Source organism: Eschrichtius robustus, chromosome 19, assembly GCF_028021215.1.
Source record: "Eschrichtius robustus isolate mEscRob2 chromosome 19, mEscRob2.pri, whole genome shotgun sequence".
Classification (NCBI taxonomy): Eukaryota; Metazoa; Chordata; class Mammalia; order Artiodactyla; family Eschrichtiidae; genus Eschrichtius; species Eschrichtius robustus.
Window position 1 is genome coordinate 5,563,834 of NC_090842.1, and position 12,131 is coordinate 5,575,964.

At 46.6% G+C, this 12,131-nt stretch overlaps 1 protein-coding gene across 1 annotated transcript in view; it reads right to left on the reverse strand.

Annotated features, from left to right (window-relative positions):
- Positions 1-12,131, reverse strand: part of CDH13 (cadherin 13) — a 1,028,096-nt gene that overhangs the window by 35,198 nt on the left and 980,767 nt on the right. The window lies entirely within an intron of this gene.

Here is a 12,131-nt window from a genome sequence, read left to right on the forward strand (position 1 = left end):
GGGGGGATATTGTCAGAGAATGAGAGGACAGACACGTCAGGAAAAGAGAAGAATATGAATTAACATCTGGAACAGAGATATCACTGAAAATGTAAGTTCCACAAGAGCAAGGATATCTGCTCACTGTCGTGACCCCAGCTCCTAGAACATTACTTAGCACATACACAACACTCAATAGATAGTTGCTGAGTGAATGTTTAGGGACCAGAAGGTAGATGGTCGTGGTTGGAAAATAGCTTCTCTAGGGGAAACTGAAAGAAAATGATTTGCAGAGACAAATTATAAAGAACCTGAATCACCGTAGTATGGGGTTTGGATTCTGGATAACGGAAACAATCAAAAAATTTAAAAATGTTCTTATTTTTGAGGTTGTTGTAAAAGTAATACATGCTCATTGTAAGAAGTTCAAACAATAAACATGTACATTAAGTAAGAAATGAAAGTCTTATATATCAGGGAGACTGACTGAACATGACCCAGATTTCTTTGAACCGGGTGGCTCGGTATATGTGGGACTGTCCCAGGGACACCTTGCTAGTGCTCCAGCCACGTTAGTACTTAAGCCAGAAAGATGCTTGTTGGTGTTTTTGCCATTCTCTACCCACCAATGTTTGGAATTCATGTCCCTGAAGAGACATGAGAACTGTTAGTTCATCAGTCTTACACAGATGCCTGAAGTTGACCATCTCTGCCTTATACTGCCAGCTTTGGTTCTAAGAATGTCTAAAACTGGATTTAGCCAACAAGATGGCAAATCTCTGAACGAAGCGTTTGGGGCGGATTACCATCCGAGTCTTCACAGTGGAAAAGATGTCCACGTCCTAATCTCAGGAACCTGTGATGTTACCCTACATGGTAACAACTCTGCAGGTCTAATTAAGTTAAGGATCTTGAGATGGGGAGATTTTTTTGGATTATTGGGAGAGGAAGGGGCTAAATGGCAACCACAGGTGTCCTTATCAGAGGGAAACAGAGATTTGAGACACACAGAAGAGAAGGCCATGTGACCATAGAGGCAGAGACTGGAGTGATGCAGCCACCCGAAGCTGCAAGAAATAAGGAAGGGTTCTCCCCTAGAGCCTTTAGAGGGAGGATGGCCCTGCTGACACCTTGATTTTGGCCCAGTGAGACTGATTTTGGACTTCCGGCCTCCAGAAGAATAAATTTCTAGCCACCAAGTTTGTAGTAATTTGTTACAGGGGCAATAGGAAATTAACACAGTAGATATAATATTCCCACTTACGGATGAAGAAACTAAGGCACAAACCACACAGATCCTAGGACTGTACAGTCTGGACGTGGGCCCAGGTGGTCTGACCCCAGAGCCTATGTTCTAAACCCCCATGCTAAGCCGCTTCTCAGCAGAAGATACGCCCTGAATTTTGAGAAAAAGTTAGCTCTGAGTATAGAATCAGGGCTCCTCTAAGTGTATTGGGTCCGATCATTCGTGTGTAGGAGAGACCAAGGGGCCGTCCACAAATGTGTGGCCAAGGAGACGGGGATCCACCAAGGTTCCTCGTCCCTGACTTGGAGGTGATCTTGGACGGTTGCAGCGTGACTGTCTGCTGAGGGAGCCTGTGGTCACTGAAAAGGAGGGGTGGTCAGCTGGTCCTTGAGAAGGGGACTGAGGAATAAGAAACATGGGCTAGCAGAGGGAACAGGCATCCAAGGAGCCTCCAGGAGCCTCTGGTTGCAACTCAGCTGCCTCACAACAGGCAGCACTGCAGTCGTGTCCCAGCCTCACCACCAGCTAGGGAGACCCTCCACTGGCTCCCAGCCTCCGCTGCAGCCTCAGCACCAACCCCTGGACGTCTTTGGGCTTCTCAGAGGCACTGACAGACCCTCTGACACAGAATTCTCATTTTAATTCATACAGAGGCACGCCGGTTTATTTCAGCCGCTTGTGAACTTGAGTCACATGAACAGACCCAAGCATCTCTGTGCACACCAATCAAATTCAGTTTTTATACTGAAAGCAGACGGGCCAGACCTGGGGCTGCAGAACACCACCAGGAAGAGGACCCTGCAAATGCTTCCCGGAAGGCATGGGATCCAGTCTTCAGTGTAACAGCCTCAGGGGCACAGCATCTGTTACCGAACGCACGTCTGTGTGCCCGACGCAGAGTGAGGCCAAACAATACCAAAACGTCGGAGTCTGGAGCAGAGAAAGGTTTACTGCAGGGCCATGCAAGGAGACGGGTGTCTCACGCCTTAAAAAGAAATCCAAAATTCCCAAAAGCTTTCAGCCAAGCCCTTTTACAAGAAAGGTGAGGGAGGGGCATGGTTAGCTGTTGCAGACTTCTTGGTGTCGGATCCTTCGTTCCTGAGGTCAGGTCACCGTCAGGTCACGGTGTTCCTGTAAACCTCCACCAAACAAATGTTACTCTCTGTTCTGACAAGGAAGAGCAAGGTCCCAAGGCTCAACTTTGGCCCTCTGAGGTCCAGGCCCTGGCTGAGAGGAGGGGGTCCCCGCGGGGGCCAGTTACCCCGCCCGGGAGCGTTCGTCCAGCACCCAGGCTGGGTCCTCCCGCCACTGCCCAGGCCCGGCTGAAGACGCAGATCTCAGCTGGCAGCGCCCTCAGGGCCGGGCCCCCAGACTCCGCCCAGCCGTCATCACTGAGGGAGCCTGGCACCCAGGACCCCGCCGGCCCTCAGGCTTTTCATTTAACCTGGAGAGAACCATTTGTAAAGGATCAACAAGAGTTCACGTGATAGCAAATACCAAGCAGGTGAATGCCCAGCTGGCGACTATCGCCCTGCTTTGAGAAGAGCCCCAAACACAGAGGCGGACCTTAAGCAATGATTTGCACTGTCCTCGCAACTTAACCCTGACCTCTGGCCACCTCCTAGGGGGAGACAACTGATCTAAGCTGGACCAAGTTTTGAAACTTGAACGGAGAGGCTGAAGCTGGCGGAAGCTGGTACCTTAATGGCAGTGTCCGTCTACTCCCGTTGCTGAGGCCTCCATGGACCTCGACCCACGGAGACCGCCGTTGCCATTAGGTCGCGGAGGTGGGGATGCGGGAGGGGTTTGCAGCTTCTTCAAGGCCTGGGCCCGGCCAGTGGGCGGCCGTGGCGAGGGCTCTGGAGCTCTGCGGGACACAGCCCCCAGCTGACCCGCCGGCCCCGGGGACAAGGCCGCGATGCGGAAGACCACTGCGAGGCTGCCTGTCGGCGGAGCGGCGGAACCTCTAACCGCCACGCGAAGAGTCTCGCACTAGGTCTCGCGATACGGACCGCGCGGCCGCTCCTCCCCTATTACACATCCATTTAATAAAATAGTATCAACACAGCAGCATGCAACGCCCAACTGAGCATTTACTAGGCGCCAGGCGCTGTTCTAACAGCTTCCCGTATCTACTTTGTCAGCCTTCACATCAACGCTGTGGGGTCGATAATATTATTCCCATTTTACACATGAGGGAACTGAGAGGATGCTGGATGCTATAGATCTTATAATTGTCTTAATTTTTTCTATTAGTAAATTACAAGCTGCAGATTTCTTAGTTTGAACTTCCGTCATTTTAAAACGACTTGTATATTAAAAAAAAAAAAGATCATAAGTAGGATGTTTTATTTTTAAAAAATGTAGCACTGTGACTTTTTGCCAAGGAAAACGATATTGGATATTATTCCAGTGCAAAAACAAACCAAACCAAACCAACAACAACAAAACCCCTCAGGGCAATAAATGCCTTTGCCAAGGTCAACAGCTAGTGTGCAGCAAGGCTGGGATCTGAACTTGGTGCCAGGGCCCTGCCCAATCACACACGTCGTCAGCATCATGGGGGAGTTAAAAGCATAGACTTTGGAGTGAAAAAGACTTGGATTCTGGCTGTGTGACCTGGGGCGAGCTAGTCTCTGTGATTCTGTTTCCTCCTCTGTTAGGTGGGACAATCCCAGTGACCTCAAGGGTGGCTGTGAGGGCAAAGTGAGGCCTGCGGCCACTGAGTCAGGCCCAGTGTGCTCTCTTTTGACGTGATCCACACCGTCCTCAGAATGTTTTGGAAATATATGACTCAGCGAGCCCTGGGGAAACAAGGTTTTGAAGCTAATACAGTGATGGGGAACAGATGGAGAGAATGAATGAGGCTAACGGAGGTTTTCCCACACTCCCTTGATGCCTCAATTATCATTTCCATATTTCTTCAAAACAGAAGACATGTATTACTCATGAGAATGAACTGCTTTAAAAACACCAGCCTTTCATTTCGATAGTAATTTACACGTACACCTGGCAAAATGCTATCTTCTAAGACCCACCTGAAATGTCTCCTCTGGGTCCCCGTTTGAGTTCCCCAGTTGGAAGAATTAGTCACGCCTTCCTCTAAGTCCTTATAGATTAAAATGCCTTTAAGAGCATCATATGGGCCCTATAGGTCTGCCACCTTCACCAACTTCTCAATGTCAGGATGAGGTTAAAGTTGGCTATACTACTGCATGCTTACTGTGCCTGGCTTTGTGCTAACCATTCACAGTCAGACCACATTTATTTCTGTGGTTCGCAACACCCTGATGAAGTGGGTATCATCGCTGTTATAAAGAAGAGACAACCAAGGCTCAGAGAGGCTTAGCAACTTGCCCAAAGCAGCACAGCTAAGAAGTAGCCGAGATGGAATTAAACACAGGTGCGCCAGATTCCAGGCTCTGGATCTTAACCAGGATACTGTGTGTTTATGCCCAGGAACAGGTGTTGGCCATTCTGCATCCTCAGGGCTGAGTAGAGTGCCCGAACAGGTGGTCACCCAGTAGATGTTACTGCATCCTTTCTCTTTCAGTTGGAACAATCAAGGAAATGGAAAATGCAAAGAAAGGTGACATTTGTTTCCCATCTTATCAGGTAACAAGTTCACAGTTGATCCAGGAGTGATCTGTGGTGGTTCAACATATTTGAAATCATGAAAAATTTAAATGGATATTTAAATATCCATATTTTATTCCTTGATTAATCGACTCAGAGTTTAGATTATAAATAAAAACTGAATGAAATAATCTAGCTTTCCACACTGGCAAAGAATGCTCTTTCATTCTCCCGTCATTTTTTTGTTTTTTGGTTTTTTTTTTTTGGTCTTACGCTGCTACAGTTTTGCAGAACAATGAACATGTTTGCTTCTTCAATAAGGAAAAGTTATATTCAGTAGAAAGCTTACAGATGTTAATTGGAAGCTGTCCCCTAAGAACAATGCCCAGTAAAGGCCTGTACCCATCACATTTCCAGTGAAAGCATGAACTTGAGTGGTTTTACAGGATAATATTCCACTATTTTATTTTCCTTAAAAAATAATCAGGGGCTTCCCTGGTGGCGCAGTGGTTGAGAATCTGCCTGCCAATGCAGGGGACACGGGTTCGAGCCCTGGTCTGGGAAGATCCCACATGCCGCAGAGCAGCTGGGCCCGTGAGCCACAATTACTGAGCCTGCGCGTCTGGAGCCCGTGCTCCGCAACAAGAGAGGCCGCGATAGTGAGAGGCCTGCGCACCGCGATGAAGAGTGGCCTCCAGTTGCCACAACTAGAGAAAGCCCTCGCACAGAAACGAAGACCCAACACAGCCAAAAGTAAATAAATAAATAAAATAAATAAACCCAGTTAAAAAAAAAAAAAAAGCTGAGATATTAAAAAAAAAAAAAAAAAAACCCAAACACTTGCCTTTCCCTTAAACTCTTAAAAAAAAAAAAAAAAAAATCAGGTCTCCATCGTTGTCCTATTTAATTGAATTTTTGCTGGGCCCTTTGTTTTCCGCTATTAGTTGATGTATTTTGTTTGGTGCCTCTTCCAATCGGAGACCTTAGGGAGGTCTGCCCGTGCCGCAGATCTCCTCGATGCCCATCTTCCTGCGTCTCCTCAGAATCACAGCCACGGAGAGAGGAGGACGGGGTCATTCCATTTACTGAGAATTCCCAAGTGCCCAGTGCTGGGTTTCACCGTGCCCACGCCCTCCAAACTAAGAGCTGCATGGAAGCTGCTGCAAGTAGGTGTGATCCTCCCTAACCCTGGAGATTTTTACCCCAGAGGGGAAAAGAGCTCAACACCTATCAACCAACCTGCCCTTCTACCTCCTGGCCTATGAGCCCTTGTGTCAAATCAGCCCTTTGGACCGACTGGCCAGGCACTCTGTAAGTTTCTGCATTTTCAAAGGTGTCTTTTTAATAAACCTTTAGTGCAAAAATACTGGCGTGCAAGATATTTTCTGTGCTTCTGGGCCTGAAAAATGCATATGTCTTATTAAATTGGAATTTCCAGGCAATTTATCTGTAATGTGAACTTTGCTTGTTACAGGGGAAGAAAAATCAAATTAAAAACAAGACTCATTTCACTCTGTATGTAGCTTCACAGGAGCTGCTCGCGTGCTTGCCAAGGCTCGACCTCTTCCAGGTGTCAGCACTGAAAGACACAGGGCAGGCTGATTAGTAGATCAGGGCAGTGGGGAGGCGGGGAGCGGGGCACCTAACCACAGTCCGGGCCTGCTTCCCTCGTGGGAAGCGGGCTTACTGTCCGCAGGGCCCTGGCAGAGCAGGGAAGGAAGCTCCCAGGCCAGAGGGCTGGGCTTGGTATTGACCTGGAAGGACTTCCAAGCCAGGGGCCCAGCTCTCATGGGGGGGAAAGCATCAGAAATATCCCGGGTGATGGCATGGATTGTAGGGAGGGTTGGTATTTTTAGACCAACATACAAGCCTAAGTGCAGCTCATTCTCAAAGCGGAGTCAGTAAGGATGGGAAAGATTATGAGAGCCTGGAAAATGAAAACAAGGAAAGGGGAAATACAGAGTGATTTTCTATTCCTACTGAAGGAAGCAAACAACCCTGTAAAACCACAGGGAAGAAAGGAAACAGGAGGTGTATACTCAGCTCCTCACTTAATTCCAGCCCAATGGGCCCCCTATGTTAGATGAAATATCTGCTTGGGTGATTCAAATCAACCACTTTATTTAAAAACAGAACTAGAAAGAATTCCCAGCAGAAGGAAATACAATGTTTTGAAATAGCTCACGTAGCTACGGCTCGGAGTACAAAGGAAAGGGCATATTTCAAATCTCCTGACAAAACATACACAAGAGACTGAGGGACCAGTGGATTCCAGAATCCTAGCTCAGTTACACAGCACAGGCCACCACAGCGTTTGTAGAAATCTGGGGGACAGCGTTCTCTCCTGCTCCTGGGGAACCAGAGCCAAAGAAAGCAGTCTTGCTAACAGGAAGGACTTCTCAGGGACGGAGAGATGCCACAACCAGCAGACGTGGACAGGAAGAGCTTCCCAGATCCCTACCATGACAACAAGCAACGCACAACCACACCTAAGGAGCTCACGTTCCACCCTTCAGTGGACACAGGTAGGTTTGGTGTGAGTCCATTATCTCTGCTCTGTCATAGGAAGTAGGAGGTGAGATCACTAGGGATTATCTTTTGCTTGGACCACTCCAGTGCACCTGATTCTTGCTTCTATTCTATTGCTACAGTCAGTTCTTCAAAGAGCAGCCAACTGAAAATTGACCATTTTCAGTGTATATCTCACATGATGTAAGTTCCTGCTCAGAATCCTCCAGTAACTTCCCTCTGGGCACAGAATAAAATCCAAACTCCCGACCATGTCGCCAAGGCTTTGCCTAACTTTCCACCCGCCTTTCATCTATCTCATTTGACTGTGTCTCTGGTACCTAGAGGAGTGCCTGGCACACACTGAGTAGCTACTCAGTTGTTGGATGAATGAATGAATGAACAAGCCTTCTTCCACATGCTTTGACTGACCCAGATCCTGGGCGACCCAGAATTCTAAAGGAATTTTGTCCCGAGGTGCCCCATGGACAGACCTCTCGAAGAGGCTACTAGACCATCTCTCTCTTGTTACAGCCAAACTCCCACCTACATGCTGCTTCAGATGTGCCTTCATTGGGCTCTGACCTCACCCATGCTGTCAACAAGGGGATTACTTAGATTAGCCTGTGTGTCGGGGGTCCCGAAGACCCCCCCCCACCGGGTTCAGTAATTCACTAGGAGGACTTACAGCCCTCAGGACATGGTCACACTCCTGGCTAAGATTTATCACAGGGAAAGGATGCAGAACAATATCAGCAAGGGGAACAGGCACGTGGCGTAAAATCCAGAGAAATCAGGTAGAGTCCTCTCCCAGGGGAGTCACACAGGATGGGCTTACTTCCCCAGCAATGTGTTGTCTACCAGGGAAGCCCATTAGGGACTCAGGGCCCAGGTTTGTACTGGGGGCTGGCCTTGCAGGCACCCTCTTCCTGGCAGGGAGCAAAATGGCTGACTTTCAGAAGGAAAGCAGGTGTCCAGCACAACCATATTTTTTGGCACAAAGCCTGAATTCAGGCACAGGGAGCCCTCCTCCCAGGTAGGGTGCTGGGAACCCTCCAGAAATCCAACCTTCCAGGCATCAGCCAAGGGCCAACCTTGCCAGCAGGCCTTTCTGGGGACAGCAGTTTCAGGCTCTTCTCTGCATGTTCCATGATAAGAACAAGGGGACTGATGGGTCAAAAGAAATTCTACTTCTTTTTAGAAATCACTTAATTCCTGGTTCTCCTAAAACCATGTTAATTCTCCTAAAACATATCCAAACCCTTGAGGAAGCCAGAAATCATGAGGGAACACGTTCTCTAGGTGAGGTGATGGCTGGCTTCCACCCTCTCACGTATACCCAATGACACGCAGATGAGGCCTTTTGTGTTTACTGCAGAAAACTCAGGCAACATAGATAAGCAAAAAGAAGAAAATTAAAAGCACCCTCATCTACCTCCAGAAATAAGCATTACTAAAATTTGGTCTAGAGGCTTCCAGACTATGTACAGATACACACATGAACACATGCATGCATGTGACCATGCTGTTCACTCCCTCATTGTGAATAACTATTTGCTGGGCGTCTCGTGTGCCAGGTGCCGAGTGTGGTGCTGGGTGGGCAGCAGTGGATTTCCTGTTTTGTTGGAACTTACACTCTGGCAGGCAGAGAGGATGTTAATTAGTAATTTACATTAGTTATTTAATTACACTGGTGATGACTGCGGCCAAGGCAGTTTCCCTCACATAACACATTATGTTTTTCTATTTTTCAGTATTTGCTTTCTGTTGTATCTAGAACTGGAAACATACATTCATTGATCACCGAGGAGGTGCCACACGCTGTGTGTACGTTATTACGTATCATCGCCCCATCAGCCTGGAAGGTAGATACTACTACCCCATTCTACAGATGAGGAAACAAAGGCTCAGACTGGGCCAGTAGCTTTGAAGTGGCAGAGCTGTGGTTCCAATACAGATTCTCTGTCTCCTGAACGTAGTCTGTATTTTTGTTTGCCTTGAGAGTAGACTGTGAGGGTTGGTAATTTTTCTATGCCATTAGCTCTCCAGATCTGGCTTGTATCAGGGTTACCAGGTTGCTGAGTATGATGGGGCCTTTCTGCTTTTACCAGGTTCCCCAGGTGGTTCTGGTTTACCAAAGCTTGAGATCTACCACTCAACCCACAATGATTAAACTCGGAAAGGAAACCCTAGGACTGTGTCCTGTGGGTGGGTTTTATTTAGGGGGTTAACTCAGGAACATGGCATTGGAATCTACACAAGAGTAACATTTTCTAAAAAAAAAAAAAAAAAAAATACCCAAACTATTAAGCTAATATAATACTCTTGTAAAATCCTATTTCTGTTTATAAAATTTCATACACCCTTGAGAAAGGTTTAATATAATACAGCACATGTGTGTGAATTTAATATCTTCATCACTAGAAAGTCTCAAATAATATTGTCTTAAACTGTTCTTTTATTGGAAGGTTCATATTGACAACTTCTAAGTCAAATTAGAGACTTAACCACTGGGACAAACTACTCAGTTATGATGCAGATATCAATGGTAACTGAGGTCTGAGAATCATTTGTTCTAAAAAATAGTCATTCTTAGTCACCACCTGCTCTCACTAGTGGGAGAGAAAGGGGCGGGGCCCCAGCCAGCGGGATACTGACCTTGCTTAAGATTACCGTGAATCTTCTGTGCCTGCAGAAGACACTGCCGACCCCCGACCTGCTCCTCAGTGCGTGAGCCCTGTGTGCACGGAGCCTTCCCTGCCAAGCAGAGGGGAACTGACGTTTCCCGGGCACCAGCTACTTGCCGGGATCATGCTTGTCATCTCCAAATACCGGCTCACCACCTGTGCCAGGCAAGGCAGGTCTGCTGCTCACCTCTCCCAGCAAAGGTCACACCTGCTCTCTTGTTTGAGGCCATTAATCCTTTGTTATAATTTGCTGCCAGTGTCCTTACAAAGGGGCTGATAGGAAGGACCTTTTGTGCCTGTGACATGGCTTTGGGACCGGGCTCTTTCTAGTTAGAGCTTCATCCCCATTCTGCAAACTTATTTCCGACGATGATTTATGAAGTCTCCCACCCTGCCTTCGAAACCTACGTGAATGCAGCAGTTATTAAAAAAGGAAGCAAAGTCCCCACAGCCCTGATTATAAACGTCTTGTAAGGTGCCCTCAATATTGACTCAGGCCAAAATGATCACAGAGAAATACGGAGAAATCTAGCAAGACAGATTCAACGTGTTAAGTCACAAATTTAACAATGTCAGAAAATTTTGGAAACTGGGACCCTGATACAGTAACTACATATGTGGCTCTTTTCAGTAACAGGCTGAGACTTCAGATTTCTGAAATCCGAGAACACATTTGTCAACTCTAGACAAGAACGTGAGTTGATATCTTCAGTGTTGGTGAAAATATTAAACAGATGCTTTAAAAATGCAACCACAAATTGTTTTTCATGATTAATGATCATTATCATGATCATTAATTTTGCTATTAATGATCAGGCCTGGCTCCTCCCCTGTGCACTGTCGTCGGGGTTACATTTCCCACACCTGTATATCCGGGCTGGGTGGCTTTTCCCAAGTGCTAGAAACTGCACTTGGAAGGGAACAGGATGACTTGGAATTTGGTACAGTTTGGTAAAATGTAAGCTTTCCTTCGTGTGAGGATATTCACCCGTTTGTTCACTTATTCGCTCATTCCATGAAGAGTCATCTGGCTTTTACCGTGTTCCTGGGTCCAAGAATGCAAACAAGAACAAGCCAGCAAGGCTGGCTCATCATCTGAATATTCCACTGACCCTGTCATGAATGAACTTCTGGCCACGTCTGTAATGGTCTCTAACATCCCTCCCCGCTTAACCCTGGTCGGCAGACTTATGAGTCAGCCTCTCAGAGACCAGAACCATCCAAATACATGCCAACCAGCACAGAGCACGATGTTCATCTCACAGAAGACGAGGGGTTCCAGGAAGAGGCTCAAAGCAATGCTGGACTAAGTAAGCCCCAGACAATGAGGAAGCAGCAGAGAGAAACCAGTCACCAGACAGAAGAAGAGAAAGGAGAATGAGTTTATCAGGGCCTCAAAAAAGAATGTTTTGCAGCATGTATGTGCAAATTCACGTTCTGGGTAAAGAGGCTAAAAATTTGAGTGAAAGGTACTTGCACGGCTGCTGGCAAATGTATAAGGACAGAAAAAGCATACATTTTTTAGCAGACAGGTGCTTAATAAAAATTTAAAAGATTATAGTAGGGTTAATTGATGAGAGCAAAGTAACTCAAAAACTTAACATGAGGTCCTTTAAAAAATTATCATAGAGCTCTTACGTGGGCTGATAATTTTATTATGATGTGACTTAAATACTTACATATGGACATAATTCTTGTGCAACTGTAAAACCAAAACAAATTTACAGAAACACGGAGCCAATGAAATTTAAATTAACATCATAAAAACAAGTGGTTTGCCCAGGATTAGGTGACGCCCTCTGGCAAGGGGATGAAACGCTGGCATGGCTTGGAAGGACACCTCTTCGTAAACGTGCCAGGCAAGCTGAGCGTGAAGTGTAGCGTGTGCTGTCATGCATGTTGTTGGAAAAACTGTGTCAAAGCAAAACAATCCTTGGTTCATCCATGTTCACTCCGAGAACAGCTTATGGCTGGGGTTAAAACAAACTATGAAACAAACTGATTTTCATCATTTATTGTTCCAAAATAAGATCTCAGTCAAATCTTTTTTTGGTTTTGAGTTGGATTTTGGTCCCCACTTTAAATCAGTTCGTCTTCGGTGGTCCTTTTCTCTCCCCGTCTTCCCTAGATAAGGG